The sequence below is a fragment of the Temnothorax curvispinosus genome, unplaced genomic scaffold (genome assembly GCF_003070985.1).
Source record: "Temnothorax curvispinosus isolate PA1 unplaced genomic scaffold, ASM307098v1 QBEX01016801.1, whole genome shotgun sequence".
Lineage (NCBI taxonomy): Eukaryota > Metazoa > Arthropoda > Insecta > Hymenoptera > Formicidae > Temnothorax > Temnothorax curvispinosus.
Window position 1 is genome coordinate 14,255 of NW_020226581.1, and position 5,301 is coordinate 19,555.

Below are 5,301 nucleotides of genomic sequence, written 5' to 3' on the forward strand. Positions count from 1 at the left end.
GGTGAGCTCGGTATTGTCGGTATCGTCATCGGATTCTTGTTCGATTTCCTTTGATTGAGTACGTTCATGATCTGAAAATGATTCAAAGTTGAATTTATTATTAAAATTACACGATTTTAATAAGCTGCGATAAAAACAAAACTTTTACGAACTAAACTAATTAACTCGTTTTATTTGCAAAAAAATAATTATTATCTTAAAATCATATTTTTAAAGTCATGATTAAAGATTTATTAACAGTATTTAAACCAAAATTTTTTATATTTTTATAAACTAAAATTAATTTTGCATTTATTTAAAATAAAATTAATCTATGAAATAGGTATACCTTCATTTTCTTCCTCATTCGATTCAAGTAATATATATCGCTCACGAACGGGGGCAGTTGTACTCCTTTGAACCAAGTAAACTCGTACTTTTCGTCAACTTCTTTCCAGCCATTCTAAATCGGAGACAAATTTGTCATATGCTGCAAATAAGCATTTCTCCAAATGGTTGCGATGTGTGACGGTCTCAAAAGTTGTATTTGATGCGTCATCTATACCTCCATGTCAATCCGAATTAAAGCAACGACTTTTGAGAGCGTCATGCATCGCAACCATTTGGAGAAACGCTTATTTGCAGCATATGACAAAATCTCCGATTGAGAATGGCTGGAAAGAAATTGACGAAAAGTACGAGTTTACTTGGTTCGAAGGAGTGCAACTGCCCCCGTTCGTGAGCGATATATATTACTTGAATCGAATGAGGAAGAAAATAAAGGTATATTTCATAAATTAATTTTATTTTAAATAAATGCAAAATTAATTTTGAATAAATAAACTATAGTAATAAAGTTATAATAATAATGCAACAAATAATTTAAAATTAATAAAAATACTTATTATTATAATTAATTAATTATTATTATAATTAATTATTTATTTATAATATTATACTATTTTAGTTTATAAAAATATAAAGAATTTTGGTTTAAATACTGTTAATAAATCTTTAATCATGACTTTAGAAATATGAGTTTAAGATAATAATTATTTTTTTGCAAATAAAACGAGTTAATTAGTTTAGTTCGTAAAAGTTTTGTTTTTATCGCAGCTTATTAAAATCGTGTAATTTTAATAATAAATTCAACTTTGAATCATTTTCAGATCATGAACGTACTCAATCAAAGGAAATCAAACAAGAATCCGATGACGATACCGACAATACCGAGCTCACCGATGATGAAAATAAAAGTTTATCAGAAATTGAAAGTTTGATTACAGATTATCCAGATTGTTAGCCGTTCAGACGGCTAAAGGGGTCGTGCTCCGCTCGCGAGCTCGGAAGGATCGGGATGAGGGCGTCTGACGGGCTCGGTTAATGATCACACTTTGTTAAACACCACTTTAACACTTTATTAAATATACTAGAGCTTGGCTTGGACGAGGTGTTCTTTATTTAATGTTCCCGTCTCGCGATTCGTTAGAGTTCGTAAATGTTTCAACGCGACGTCGTGGAGTTCTCAGACCGACTGCCTAATCGCTCGATCCGGCGGTCTTATATTGGTTTCCCGTTGCTACCTCGGGATCGCCCGCGGTAGCATTAACCTGTGTGGTCAGCGCTCCGCGCTGACCTTCGCGTCAGCGATATCGGTCCTCGATGGACCTTTGGTCTTGACGATTTTAGTCGCTAGGGTCGAATTTCCCTGACACTTGGCAATTCGGTTGCCAAGTGCGTTGTGCGCTCACAACATCCCTCCCCCCGCGGAAAAAGAAAAACGTAGTTTTTCGTTTATTTATGTGTGTTTTCTTTTCCCTTGAGGGGTTACAATCTAGGTGTCTTATGCTATTTTACATGATTGTTTTTGTATTATAAATTTTTTAGTGGTCCCTTCTTTTCTTTATTACATAGATGATTACAGCTATGATACTTATTACTATTACAATTGTGACTGTGGAGCCTACGGGATATATAATATTTTTATTCGTGAAAATGTTCGGTTGGTTATTTTCCATTTCCTTTTTGATTTCTTCCAGATTCAAGCTTAATTTTATTAATTCTGTCGGATCTTTGATTATTGGTTCCAAATTTATTTCCTTATCGGATTCTATTCTATTGCTTATTGTTATGCTTTTTTCTATTGTGTCTGTTACATTAAATTCAGGTAAATACATTTTTACATTTTTATTATACACTCGGTTTTTGGTCTCTAAATATATATCTGGTGTAGTTAATTTACAACTGTTGCGTAATGTGATTTTTCCGGTTTTCTCTAGTTTTACTTTATTTTCTGGCAATTCTTTGCATTGAATTATTATGTCGGTTGTTTTTGGAGTGGAAACCATGTCTGAGGTTCTGATACTGCAATCCAGAGTGTTACATTTGAGATTATGTGACGCTGTTTTCGGTTTTCTATATATCTCGACGTTTTTACGAAGAGTTGTATTTCAGTCGGCGCATTCGCAGTTATAAAATAGACAGGGAGATTTTGAGCGCAAGTGAATTTGGTATTATCTCGCGTACATTCATTTAAATCGCTTTCTTTTAAAATTATATAATTGTGATTTTCTCGATTTATTCCTAGTAGGGTATGAGAGGGTTCTAGGAGTGTGAAAACATTATGGTCATTGTGTATCGGTACAGGAGTGATTTTTATAATTTCGTATGTTGGGTACGCTATCAATGGGAATACGAGAATAGTATATATGTTCGAGTTATCATAATACGCGTTTACATTTAGATATTTTTGGATAGAATTCCAGTTTTCGGCTTGTATTTTGAATGGAAAATTCAATCTCCTGTCTATGTGTGAGGTCGCTTCTCTTAGTTCTATGATTATTTTTTCGATCGGGAGCACGCGCGTTAATAAAATATTGTGATTTGCGTGAGTGCTTTTTTATTCCTCTACTAACGCTTTCAATCGGTTCACGTGAACGCGTAGCGTCTTTCGTTTAATTTTAATCGTGTAATTTACATTGTCGTGTTTTTCTAAAATAATATATGGTCCCACCCATTGCGAGTCGAGCTTCTTTGAGCGGCCTCGTCGTATCGTTTCGTCATAAAGTAGTACTTTATCGCCTACTTTGAAGGTTGCCTTCTTGCTTTTTTTATCAAATTGTAGTTTCGATTTCGCTTTTTCGTCCTTCGTATTTTCTCTCGCGATTTGATTCGCTGCGCGGATTCGCTCTCGTAGTTCTTTTGCGTAATCCTCGTATGAGTATGTTAATTTCGGCGGTTTTGTTAGGGCCGTCGGTAGGTCAGGTCGGTGCCCGTAGACCAATTCGAAGGGCGTGAAGCCTGTAGTAGAGTGTGGTGTCGTATTGTATGTAAACATCGCATAAGGAAGCCATTCGTCCCAGTCAGTTTGATCTTGATTTATATAATGTCTCAAGTATTCGGCGAGAGTACGATGCGATCTCTCTAGTGCCCCATTACTCTCAGGGTGATACGCCGTTGTTTGAATCTTCTCGATTTTCAATAATTTGCACGTATTTTTGAACATTTCGCTTGTAAAGTTCGTGCCCTGATCCGTGAGAATTTTCTCCGGAATTCCGTGTTCTAACACGATTTTTGTTACGAATTTTTTGGCGATGGTTCTGGCTTCCTGATTTTCGATCGGTATCGCCTTACTAAATTTCGTTAAATTATCCTGAAACGTCAGAATATATTTATTTCCTTGATTTGTAACTGTTAACGGACCGACGATGTCGAGAGCGCATTTTTCAAACGGTCGTTCCGGCGTGTCCGTGATGACCATTGGCATCTTCGTTTTTCTGCTTAATTTATTTTTTTGGCAGTATTCGCATCTGCCGATGTAAGTCTCGACATCCTTTGTTATACCTTTCCAATCGTGTTGCAATCGGATTCGGTCTAAAGTGCGTGTGACTCCTTGGTGCCCTCCGATAGGCGAGTCGTGATACTCGTATAGTATCTGTTTCTTTTCCTCCTCCGAGTATTCTCGGGGCGCATCTTTTTCTTTTTGCTGTATCGTATGCACAGCTGACGCCTCTGTTATCGGGTTACGGCTCAATGCGTCGGCGTTTAGGTTGCTCTTCCCTGCCTTGTGTATGATTTCGTAATCATACTCCTCTAATTTAAGCCTCCATCTAATTAATCTTGAACCGGGGTCGGTAACATTGAATAACCAGATCAATGGTTTGTGATCGGTTATTATTTTAAATCTAACGCCATAAAGATAGGGGCGAAAATGCTTGACTGCCCACACGATGGCTAGCAGTTCTTTCTCCGTCGTATTATAATTCTGTTCCGCTTTGCATAATACGCGGCTGGCGTACGCTATCGGTCGGTCTTGGCCGACTACTCCCTGTGAGAGGATAGCTCCTATTGCGAAATCTGACGCGTCTGTCGTCACTATAAATTCTTTATTGAAGTCGGGATAATTTAACACCGGCGCGGTTGTTAATTTTTCCTTTAATAATTCAAACGCGTTTTGCTGCTCTATTGACCAAATAAATTTTTCTCCTTTCCTAGTGAGCTTGGTCAGTGGCTTGGCTAGTTTCGAAAAATTTTCGATGAATTTTCGGTAGTACCCGGCTAGGCCTATGAACGACTGAATGTCTTTCAGTTTTTTAGGAGTCGGAAACTCCTTGACAGCTATTAGTTTCGACGGGTCCGGTGAGATTCCTTTTTCCGAAATCACGTGACCCAGGTACACGACTTCCTTTCGTAGGAACGCGCATTTACTCGGTTTTAACTTTAGATTGTATTTTCGGAGCCTGAGTAGCACGGCTATTATTCTTCTGATATGTTCCGTTAGCGTCGCCCCGTATATGACGATGTCGTCGATATACACGAAACATCTCAGCCCTAGCAGGCCGGCCAGCACCGCGTACATTAGCCGCTGAAATGCTGCCGGTGCGTTTTTCAGACCAAAAGGCATGCGATTGAATTCAAAGTGCCCATCCGGAGTGGAGAAGGCTGTTTTGCCTTTGTGGTCTTTATGCATGGGGATTTGGTGATACCCCGAGGCCAAATCTAAAACGGTAAAGTATTTCGCGTTACCTAATTGGTCTAATATGTCGGTTATGTTCGGCATGGGGAAAGAATCTCCCATGGTGAGATCATTCATTTTCCGAAAATCAATAACCACGCGAAATTGCACTTTTCCGGATGCGTCCGGTTTTTTAAGAACGACTATTATCGGTGCGTTCCAGTGACTCGTGCTCGGGCTGATTATGCCGTCTTCGAGCATCTTTTCTATTTGCTTCTTCACTTCGGCCTTATGCTTCTCGGGTAACCGATATGGTTTCACATTCACGGGCGCGCTACCTGGCCGGATATTTATCTCGTGCTCTATTG